This window comes from Rhagoletis zephyria, unplaced genomic scaffold (assembly GCF_001687245.7).
Source record: "Rhagoletis zephyria isolate East Lansing unplaced genomic scaffold, Rhagoletis_zephyria_1.1 Rzeph_scaffold_00967, whole genome shotgun sequence".
NCBI lineage: Eukaryota > Metazoa > Arthropoda > Insecta > Diptera > Tephritidae > Rhagoletis > Rhagoletis zephyria.
Genome location: NW_016158051.1, coordinates 113941 through 126871, shown reverse-complemented (window position 1 = coordinate 126871; position 12931 = coordinate 113941).

Sequence of the window (12931 nt, the reverse complement as noted above, 5' to 3'; positions counted from 1 at the left end):
TCCAAGGGTATGCGATTGATTTCGTATATCTCCATACCAATTTCCAAAACTCTACCATGCACACTTTCAGAGATATGTAGCATGAGAAATTCGGTTTGTATGGGAAGTGCCACGCCCCCTTTACATATAGATTTTTTTCAGCCTAAAACCATCCTTGGGACACGTGCGGCAGGTGGCAGTTTCAAAAAAATCGGCTCAGCCGCTCTCGAGCCTTGCGAAAGCTAACAAACGGCTTTCTAAATATACATATATTAGTTGAGATATATTATATATTATAATTATATTTTGACAGTATGCGTTGTTTCTGATTGGCGCAAAAAAATCTTGCCTAGTGACGAATTCGCCCCTTGATATGGTCGTTACTTAAAGCTATTTATATTCGAAATTGCATGAAAATTGGAAAACAGGAATCTATAAGCTTATCCAAGCAAAATGATACCTACGTACCGAATTTTAAGCAAATCGGACCATAAATACGATTTCTTCGAACAGATCGGTCCCTGGTCAACTTCTCGGACAAAATGGATCATATGTGCTAATATATGCAAAAAAGCTACTTACGTACCAAATTTTAAGCAAATCGGACCATAATTAGATTTTTTCGAATAGACCGGTCCCTGGTCCACCTACCCGAAGAAAAGTAAATTTTTTTAGCCTAAAACATGGTGGTTACCAAAAGCTATTTATATACAAAATTTCATGAAAATCGGACCAGCCGTTCGCGAGATTACCTGTTACAAAGAAAAGGGACTTCTCTTTATATAATTAGTATAGATTTGCAGTGCCTTATCTTCTTTTAATTCCAAAAACTATAATTTTTCTTCTTTAGCTTTTCTTAAAAAGGAGTATTTCGGATATTGTAAATTCATCTTCAATTATGTTACATAAAAAGGGTTTATGAAGTATGCAAACGTATCTACACTTAAATAATTTCAAATCGGCAAATCTTTTTTCAAAATCTGCTGTCAAATCATGTGCAATATTTTTTTCTAGCCATGGAAAATGATGAAATATTCTTTTTTTTGAGATCATGAATAAAAAGACGTAGTTTAGCTTCAAAAGTAAAAATAATAGAGACAAATTCTAGTTTTGCAAATATTCCATCATATCGGTAAAGAACATTAAGTCAAAAAGCCAATTTTCATTCTCCAAATTGCAGGTAATGTTCGATCTCAATTTGCGTATGTGTATATAAAAAAGATAAAATAAGAAAAACAACACAATGAAAAAGAATATCCTGCAAAGAAATATATGTAAAAGGAGCCAAAATGTTCTAAGCAAAAATAAAAAAAAAGAGCCGCACTTTGCTAAGCAAAGAGCCGCGATTACCCACTGTTGACATAAAACACCGCTCAAGGATTGTTGTTGATTGCACATTCTTCAGCCAATGTTGAAAGGATCTTCTCCACACAAAAATTAGTAAAAACAAAATGTCGAAATAGACTTCAAGTAGAAATAATTTATTCTTTAATAAGAACTAGAGATTATCTTATATTTAATATTATACTATATTAGAAACGCACAGTTGAGTAGTTCCGCTCAGCTCAACAGTTGGCAACTTTCCGCCACTATTTTCCAGCGGAAAATGTTTACGCTCAACGTGTTGGGCTTAGCCTAAACAGCTGATCGAAAAGACTTACGTCGCTTATATTAAATTTAACGCCGATTCGTAAGGTGGCAGTTGCAAACAAATTTATTATATTTTATATTACTAATGTGATAAAATAACTAGAATATTTTATAATAAAATATAAATATATGTTTTTAAGATGTTTGCTATATAATTTTACACTGTTTAATTCATTGTAACATTGAACGATTTTTTCAACACGGCGGCAGCTCAGCGTTGAATTCTAAATACTATCGGCGCAACTATCTCTATTTGTTGCAATTTCATTTGTTTACATTTATCAGCTGTTCATTTGGCTGCATATTCATCAAGCCGTTTCTAAGACGTAATGGTTGGATTCAACAGTTGCCAGCAGTTTCGTAGCAGATGAGCTAAACAGCTACGTCTTATGAACGCGCCCATTGACACGTTTTGGAAGTCAACCAATTTTTGAATTCTTTTGTTTATTAGATACATGAGATATGTATACCACAGAATCTTTGAATTCTTATATTAATAAAAGATGAATAGTGTTACCGACAAGAATATAAATATAATTGGATCACCCTATATATGAGCCAGCAGTAAAGATCAGCGATAATCCATGCGAATTAGATATGTACGCTGCAAATACATATGTATGTATGCACTACATACGCATGATACATATACGCTTAGTTACCACTCTTGCTCGTATTCTTCTTCGTCGCCTGGCATGGTATACATACATATACGCTTAGTTACTTGTTAGATTTACGTACATATGTACTTTTTCTTTATGCTTTAACGTTAAATATTTACTCAGTGCCTATTGTTAAATGTGAGACGAGTTAACTGTTATGTCAGGCCAGATTTCTTAGTTATTCTCATTATAAATATAAATCGAATCAATGTCATAAGACACAGTTGTAAAAGTGAAGGCGAAAATACAATTGATTTTTAAGATCGTCATACATCCTATAAAAATTTGTGTTTTACTTAAAACGCAGCGCAAAGTACCACAACTTGAGTGGTTATCAGAGAAGTGAAATATGTTATATGAATTAATAAACAATTACTTGTATGAAAACTAATGAGCTTATACGAGGTGATAAATTTAATACTTGAATGAAAACTCATAACTTCTATGAGTTAAAAAGGCTATTTTGTTTAAAAAATTACAACAGAACCGAAAATGTATGAGAAAATTATGAAATTGTTAAATACGAAATTTCACAAAAATAATGCATGCAAGAAATTTACTCGACTTTTTTACACATTGATAAAATCTATTTATGAAAACTTGAAACTTATGTGAACTGATAAACTTACACGAGTTAATAAATTTAATACTTGTATGAAAAAGTATAACTTATATAAGACTATTACGTAATGAAAATTTGAAAATTGTAAGAGTTAATAAAATTAGTATTTGTATGAAAATTAATGAAATTATATGAGTTGATAATTTATTACTTATATGAAAAAATTTAGTATTTTGCCGGCTCGAGGTCAATTTTAAATTTTTTTTATGAAAACACAAGTTGTTTTGGTGTTTGTTTCCGATATATTTCGATTACGCTTCGGTAACCGTCCTCAGGGCAACTATTGACACAATACAAATTCCAAAACAATAAATAAAAAACAAAATGCATACATACATTAATTTACACGTCCGCACTGTTTGGCGTGTAGTTTGGTACTGTCAATTTGTTTGTAAGCAAGTGTCTATACAAGTGAGCGCAGTTTTCAGTGTCCGTTTTGTAGTTCAATCTTATGTTTGCCGGTGTGTTTATTATATGTAACATTTCCAAGGTAAAGCGCTTATTGTAGCGTTTTTCTTGTTGTAGAATCACAGCGTCGTTAAAATTCGGTGAGTGGCCGCTAGCTGCACAGTGGGCCATGAGTGCTGTTTTTTTTTATATTTGTAAGCTGAAATTGTTTCAAGTCCTATTTGTGTTGTGCTAATCTAGTTTTTAATTTTGATTTTGTGATTCCTACATATATGCTGTTACATGACTCGTTGTTATTACCTTACCTGATTACCTGAGAAAAAAGAAAAAAAGGTCGGCAAAAATCCTCCGGCTGAACCCTCCACGAGGGTGCTGACTGGAAATGGGCACTACAGAGGATTCTGTGCGATGTCAGAATGGTGCTCAGCTAAGATCAGGAATCAGTACTATGTGCTAAACTGCTTAGCGTAGTCATATGGAAATGGTTTTTGATCGTGGCTTGGAGGTCTGAAGGGGTTGGATCAAGGCGTCATGCGCACCGTACCGAGGATCGGCCAGGCTAGGGGCCCCTAAATAGGCCAGTCGCGAACGGAGCCCTCTGGGAGGCGGCCATACCCAGAATGTAAGTAGGCCTTACCTGGGCATCGCGGATCTCTGCCCGGGGGAACGAACCCCTTTCTCCGCAGCCCGTGGGATCAAATATGGAAAAAACAGAATAACAACAAAAACAGCAACAACAACAACCAAAACAAATTATAAAGGGACGGGTCCCCTTAAGGCGTCCGAAGGGTCTCGGCCCACTAAAGAAGGGGCTCAAGCGATGCGGAGTACCTCCACCAGCCGTAGTGCGGAGACAAATAGCGGGAAACCAAGGCCAATGGTGAAACCGCGCCAAGTTCTCGCAAAAACGAAGGAAAGCGGCGGTGGGGATGCTCAAAGGAGTCCACCCCGGGAACTCCTGGCACTAGTGGATGCCAACCTGGCATGCAGATTGCAGCCGGGGAAAAGGCTGAATCTGGGGCAGTCCTCCCGCGACACCCACGGCCTTCACGAGGCCAGAACCAGCTGCAGCGGGCTATCGACATAGGAAGCTGGCTGCTCGAATCCTGCAAAGGTTCACCACAACGCCTGACCTGTGTAGCAAGGCGAAGGAAGAGCATGTGAAGGAGATCCTCACAGGGTGGTTCGGGCGGAGCTGGCGGGGGTATCGTTGACCAGGGGCATAGAGAGGGGCACCCCGCAGGGGGGAGTCCTATCCCCTCTATTATGGGTCGCAGCGGTAAACTCACTGCTGTGTGGCATGGAGGGGTTAAGGTAAGGTATTTGCGTGTGCGGATGATCTTGCACTAACAGTAAANCCTCCGGCTGAACCCTCCACGAGGGTGCTGACTGGAAATGGGCACTACAGAGGATTCTGTGCGATGTCAGAATGGTGCTCAGCTAAGATCAGGAATCAGTACTATGTGCTAAACTGCTTAGCGTAGTCATATGGAAATGGTTTTTGATCGTGGCTTGGAGGTCTGAAGGGGTTGGATCAAGGCGTCATGCGCACCGTACCGAGGATCGGCCAGGCTAGGGGCCCCTAAATAGGCCAGTCGCGAACGGAGCCCTCTGGGAGGCGGCCATACCCAGAATGTAAGTAGGCCTTACCTGGGCATCGCGGATCTCTGCCCGGGGGAACGAACCCCTTTCTCCGCAGCCCGTGGGATCAAATATGGAAAAAACAGAATAACAACAAAAACAGCAACAACAACAACCAAAACAAATTATAAAGGGACGGGTCCCCTTAAGGCGTCCGAAGGGTCTCGGCCCACTAAAGAAGGGGCTCAAGCGATGCGGAGTACCTCCACCAGCCGTAGTGCGGAGACAAATAGCGGGAAACCAAGGCCAATGGTGAAACCGCGCCAAGTTCTCGCAAAAACGAAGGAAAGCGGCGGTGGGGATGCTCAAAGGAGTCCACCCCGGGAACTCCTGGCACTAGTGGATGCCAACCTGGCATGCAGATTGCAGCCGGGGAAAAGGCTGAATCTGGGGCAGTCCTCCCGCGACACCCACGGCCTTCACGAGGCCAGAACCAGCTGCAGCGGGCTATCGACATAGGAAGCTGGCTGCTCGAATCCTGCAAAGGTTCACCACAACGCCTGACCTGTGTAGCAAGGCGAAGGAAGAGCATGTGAAGGAGATCCTCACAGGGTGGTTCGGGCGGAGCTGGCGGGGGTATCGTTGACCAGGGGCATAGAGAGGGGCACCCCGCAGGGGGGAGTCCTATCCCCTCTATTATGGGTCGCAGCGGTAAACTCACTGCTGTGTGGCATGGAGGGGTTAAGGTAAGGTATTTGCGTGTGCGGATGATCTTGCACTAACAGTAAATAGGAAATTTCCACAGACTCTATGTGACATTATGCAGGTAAAACTGAAGGAAGTCGAGAATTGCTGGAGAAGAAAGTAAACAGTATTAAATTACAAAAAGTGGAGAGAACGGCCCTGGTCTGCATTAGTGGTGCTCTCCGCACAAAACCTACTATGGCAATGAATACGATCCTTAACATCATACCCATAGATATTATGGGACGGCAATACGCTGCGTTTGCAGCCCTAAGACTACAGGGTCTTAAAAGCTGGAAAGCGGCTCGCTATGGTCACACCACAATTCTGAGAAACCGACAACTACCGAGTACAACGGACTACTGTGTACCAAGGCTCACTTTCACTAAAGGTTATATCGTAACGCTACCTAGCAGAGAATCATGGCTCGAAGGAGTTCCGGGGTCTAGAGATGCCATAAGATTCTACACGGACAGCTCCAAACTAGAACTAGGGTAGGAGGAGGCGTCTACTCGGAGAAATTGGAAATAAAAAGATCATTCCGACTACCTGACCACTGTAGTGTCTTTCAATCCGAATTGGCAGCCATACAAGAAGCCGTTGACAGCCTAAACCTAGCTGTTATCGCCACTACGGAAATGTATATTTACTCAGACAGTCAGGCGGCCCTTATGGCGCTTGACTCTGTCACTATAAATTCGGAAACAGTTGCCAACTGCCGCAAATCACTTAATGTGATGGCAGAGCAGTTCGCTTTGCACCTGGTATGGGTACCGGGGCACACTTTCACCAGCCTGGAAGAGGATGGGTATGCCACTCGCTTCCTGCAAGCTCTTACTAAGGGAGAACTTCCTTGAAGAAGCGGCCTCCAGATGGGAGCGCACTGAAAACTGTAATACAACGAAGCTCACATGACCAAAATGGGATGTACGGAGATCGAGGGAAATTCTCACTCTCAATAAAGGCGACATTTCAGTGGCCATTGGTCTGCTCACAGGACATATCCTGATAGGAAGGCACGCATAACGCCTCGGGGTTAGTCACAGCGACTACTGCAGGAGCTGCCACAACGAAGAAGAGCCTAAATCAATAAGGCACTTACTCTGCGATTGCCCAGTACTAGACAGGAAAAGACAAAAATTCCTAGGTAAAGGTCTTCTAGACGATATAAGCTGAACTGCTAAGTTTGGAATACGGCAGTTGTTAAGGTTCGCAGACTCCACGAACTGGTTTAAGGAGTAGAGGTTTTTGGATCCATGTGGTATCACAATGGGTCCTGATCGGGCCTAAGTGTGCTGGCGCCCTCTGAGCCTAGCAGCCACTTCAACCTAACCTAACCTGAGAAAATATTTATCTACGTTCCTAATGTACCTAAAGTTGAGTGTTTGTACCGAATGTACTTTCATTTTATTTATTTATTTATTTGTTACACTCTTGCGACTTAAAAGTACAGATAGGTATTTTTAATACATAACAAAGTATGCGTATATGTAAGTATAAATTTTCAATTACAAAGCTGTTTATGTTTCTAAAACTATCAAATAACCTATATAAATGTATATTGTCTAACTACTTTGGTATCTGGCGAGGCCTAGTCTCCAGTCTACCTTTACATATGTACTATGTGCAGCGGGCGGAAAGACCTTGTTTCCGCTTCGCGTTGCTCACGAGTTGATAGTCACGGTCGGAAAGGCCGAGTTTCCGATCCATGTTCCCGTCGCCAATAACATGCAAACCCTGACGCTGGATTCCGTGATGTAAGGCGTNAGTCTCCGATCCATGTTCCCGTCGTCATTAATATGCAAACCCTGACGCTGGATTCCGTGATGTGAGGCGGGCGGAAAGGCCTAGTTTCCGCTCCGCGTTATGGTCGGGCTGTTGGGCATAGTCGGAAGCTTTCGTATGCTAGATCATTTGCTGCTTGGTCGGATGGAAAGGCCTGGTTTCCATTCCGTTCCGTGCTCTCCTACCTAATATCCAGAGTTTTACAGTGATAAAATAGTTGTCTTTTAAAAACAGGAAAGTTATCATAGTCTTTTACATGTGGCGGTAACTCATTAAAACACTTTAAATCTTTATAAAATATATTTTTTTTTGTCTACCTCTGTTATATAAAGTGGGAGTCTAAAGCAATGGTTTTCCCTGAGTATATATGAATGAGTTTCATTTATATACCGAAGATTGTCGCTCAGATAGTCTGGAAGTTTACCGTTCTTTATGTTGTATACGAATTTCATAGCATGATAGAAAACCTGTTGCTTAACACTCAACCAATTCATATCTGTGATCATCTCCTGCGTAGGTGTATCGTAACGCTTATTTAATATGAACTTCATAGCTCTATTTTGCATTTTTTGCAATTTCTTGATATTTGCGTCGCTTGCTAAGAAGATTGTTGGGCAGTATATAAAATGTGGATCTACTATAGATCTATAGACCAGGGTTTTATACCTTCTTCTCAGATACTTACAAGATCTTTTCATAAGACCAATTTTTTTCGCAATTTTGTTCACTGTATGCTCAACATGCTCATCAAATTTTAGTTTGTTATCTATATATATACCCAGGTACTTAATGAGTTTAACTTTCCCAATTTCTTCCTCTTTGATTTTTAAATTGTAACTGGTGGTTCCAAGATTAACTGCTCTAGTGAGAATCATGAACTTTGTCTTTTTTACATTCAACATAAGTTTATTTAAACACAACCATTTGTANTCTACTATAGATCTATAGACCAGGGTTTTATACCTTCTTCTCAGATACTTACAAGATCTTTTCATAAGACCAATTTTTTTCGCAATTTTGTTCACTGTATGCTCAACATGCTCATCAAATTTAAGTTTATTATCTATATATATACCCAGGTACTTAATGAGTTTAACTTCCTCAATTTCTTCCTCTTTGATTTTTAAATTGTAACTGGTGGTTCCAAGATTAACTGCTCTAGTGAGGATCATGAACTGTGTCTTTTTTACATTCAACTTAAGTTTATTTAAACACAACCATTTGTACAAAGAATCCAAGTCTTCTTGCATTTTAGTCATCGCAGTCTGTAAGTTTCTGTCACTGATCGTTAACAGTGTATCATCAGCGAACAGTTTTAACTTACAGTGCTTAAGTGCCATGTCGTTAATGTAAATATTAAAAAGTACTGGGGCCAATACCGATCCCTCCGGCAACCCAATACTGACTGCCACTTTATTTGACACACTTGACTCGATTACAGTTTGTTGCATACGATCTGAGAGAAAGCTTCGAAACCAGTTAAGCTCCGTGTTTTCAATACCAATGCATTCGAGCTTTTTCAACATTCTTGCCCTGTCAATGGTCTCAAAAGCTCTTTTGAGATCAATAAAAACCGCAACGATATTCATCTTCGAGTTAAGGTCTTCCTTCCTGGGATATAACAAAATTTAGCGCAGTCTCGCAAGAGTGTTTAGTTCTAAAACCTGTTTGCTCCTTAATGAGTATGTTTTTACTTTCAATGTGGCGCACCAACTGATTTTTTACCACATTTTCCAAGATCTTTTCCATGCTAGGCAGTGTATTAATTGGTCTAATTTCCTCAGCATTTACAGTTTTTTTCACTTTTTTTAGCGGAACTATGGTCGAGATTTTCCATTCTTTTGGTACTGTTCCTGATTCAAGACTCTTATTTATTAATAAGGCATAAAATTGTTCCATGTATTCAACTGAATCCTTGATAACACCGTCAGATAATAAATTATTTCCACCAATTGTAGTCTTAAATTCCTTCACTATAAGGATAACATCCTCTGAGGTAATTTTCTCAAATTTAAAGGTGCCTCGACTGTCTTCCTGTCGTAACTGTTCACACGTTCTCTATATTACTATTTATGTCGACGATACTATCCACAAAGAACTTGTTTAGTTCTTCGGCGATTACCATACTATTTCTGTATATTTTTCCGTTGATGAGAACTTCTTTGATATTGTCTCTGTTACCCGTATTATTAACTATATTCTTTAAATATTTCCACATTAAACGACTATCACCTCTATTAATTTCTACCTTGTGTTCCATATACTGAATTTTCTTAATTTTAGTCATTTTCTTATACTCTTTCTTTATTTTGTTGTAATCTACCCAATCACCTGTGAGTACTGCCCTTTGGTGTAACCTAAACTTTTCTTTATTAGTGTCAGTCAGTTGTCTATCATACCATCCATTTTTAAGTTTAACCCACCTTTGTACCCGAGAAGTTAGTTGATTCATACTCGAAATCAAACAAAGGTTGATATGTTCGAGCATATCATCAATATTGCAACTATTCAGGTTTGCAAAGTTGCATTGTCTCAAAAGATTTATGCGGTTGTCTGGGCTGTACTCATCCCAAGAAATTATTCAGAGAGTTTATTGATTTCGCCTTGTTTTTTTATATTGCATTTGAACATTATGGTTTCATGATCCGTTATTATATGTTCCTCAGCTTTTTCACATGAAACTTCATTAGTGTTAGAGTATAACAAGTCGATGCGTGCGCGATGGACTGTGCAGTAACCCTGGTATTAAAGTTGATTAACTGTTTCATTGCCAGCTGAGAGAATATCTCATTAAGTTTCCTACTATAGCATTGACACATTAAGTTAAACTTTTGGCAAATATAATTAATCTTTTGGCAAATAAATTTAGTCTTTTGGCAAATAAATTTAATCTTTTGACAAATAAAATTAATCTTTTGGCAAATAAATTTAATCTTTTGGCAAACAAATTTAACCTTTTGGCAAATAAAATTAATCTTTTGGCAAATAAATTTAATCTTTTGGCAAATAAAATTAAACTCTACTATAGTACTAAACAGTGTTTAAAAAAGTAAAAAATACACTAAAAAAACTGCTGTTGCTGTGCTAGGAAAGCATTTTTTTTTAACTTTTGACGCTTAGCTTTACTGCGCCAATATCAAGAGTTAACCTCCAGGATAGCTGAAAAGTGTTTTTCTCTTCTGTTGATTTGACTGCTCACTTTCAAACAGTTCTGTCACAGTATGGTCTCAAATATTCGTAAAACTATCTGGCGCATTTTATTTCAACCAAACCACACATTATGGCCAAATGGGATAAAAAACCATCTAAAATGCTACAAATCTTGAACTTCCTTAATATATTTTCAAACGAAGGTACAAAAAAAAAAATTATTTATGTGCATACGCACATATGTACATTAGGGTGCTCATCGAAAATGTTTTTTTTTTGGAAATTTCAAGACCCTACCCCCTAATTTTATTCGTTTTTATGAGAAATATTATTGCCTATTTTTATAGATATTTAAAGGTCATTTAGGAGTCGCGACCTGCAATTAATGAGGTATCAGTTTATTTGAAAATAGATTTAATTTTAGACAGTACTACATATTTTGAAATTGTGGAAATTATCAATGGTCAAAATTTAAAAAAAATTAAGAGAAATATGGGTTTTTTTTATTTTACCCCATAAAAAATTCCAACAAGCCAAGTCCGAAAATAGATTATTAAATACCATTTCAAAGGCCTATATATCCTCTTCTCAGATGACATTCGATCTTTGAAATCGAGTCAAAAATAGTCATTCAAAAACTCATAAATCTACAAAACCGTATTTTTTAACCTAAATCGACAGGTAGCGACTCCTAAATGACCTTTAAAATATCTATAAAAATAGGCAATAATATTTCTCATAAAAACGAATGAAATTAGAGGGTAGGGTCTTGAAATTTCCAAAAAAAAACATNTTCATATTTATATTAAAATCCCCAATAATAATGGTATTTACCATGTTAGCGCATGTTTCGGACAAAATGGCTTCCATATATGTCAGAAAATCTGCATCACTCGAACTGGGTGAGTGATAGACTACCCCGATTTTCCATTTGGTTTCAAAATTTCTCAATTGTACCACTATACACCAGACATTTTTATCAGTGGATCTATTTATTATTATTTTAAAGTCTATTGTGTGTCTCAAAATTACCATTGCCAGTGTGTCTACTATACGAGTCGCACCTAATAAACTGATAAGTTGGAAACTTGATTTCGGAGTCGTTTATTTCCTCTGTTGTACATGTTTCGGAGCATAAAACTATATCCGGATCAACAGTCTCAAGAAGCCTTTCAAGCTCGGCTTTATTGGCTATTATACTATTTATATTAAGATACACGCATTTTAAGTAACTGTTACGCTTTTCCATTACACCTAATTGCTAACATCCTACTCTTTGTTTCTCTAGTTTCNTCGCATCTAATAAACTGATAAGTTGGAAACTTGATTTCGGAGTCGTTTATTTCCTCTGTTGTACATGTTTCGGAGCATAAAACTATATCCGGATCAACAGTCTCAAGAAGCCTTTCAAGCTCGGCTTTATTGGTTATTATACTATTTATATTAAGATACACGCATTTTAAGTAACTGTTACGCTTTTCCATTACACCTAATTGCTAACATCCTACTCTTTGTTTCTCTAGTTTCAGTTTCCTAATATAGACAGGACATTCACGACTAAATGCGTTGTGCGCTACATCCAGGTTTAGCCCTAACTCTTTAACAGCATCACAACAATTTCCACAAACTTCTTTTTGGCTACTGTCAGTGCAACTTTCAGACTTGCGCTCTCCCATGCATTTGCTACACCTAAGCTTTTTGTTACAGTTGTTAGAGCTATGGTTGAAGCCCAGACACTTGTAGCATCTTCTCACGGTTTGCCCATCATAGCGGGGCATCGATCCCACCCAATATTAAGTCTCTTTGATGCCAATACCTGCAGGAAGAATTTGTGCTCAATTTCTATTATTGCACTGAATGAAGGAAATGCCTCACCACTGCGCCTGGACTTAAATATTTTTACACATTTCAAACTCGCATCATTTAAATAGCTATTCTGAGCTTTTATCTTATTTATTATCTCCGTCTCAGAATATTCAGCGTTTATGTGCGCTAACAAAATTTTAGGCGTATTAACTTTGGGTTCGGTGATGTCGTACACTTCTTTATTTAAGTTGTCTGCTAGAGCAGATTTTATTCTATCCTTATCTGAAACGCTATTTGCGTTTATAACCACTGCCCCGATATTCTTATTTGACATTATATCAATTTTCATATCAGATGCATCGATCTTATTGCACCCTAGTCCACCCTAGGTCCTGACAATTATAGGAGGAATACCTTTCAATGCATTGGCATACGATACACCCAAACCTCTTTGTGCTTTCTCTTGGCTTATAGTTGTCACTTTCTTCACCTAGCTAATTATTTCTTGTTTTTGTTTGCATAGCTCACTAGTGGATGAATCTAC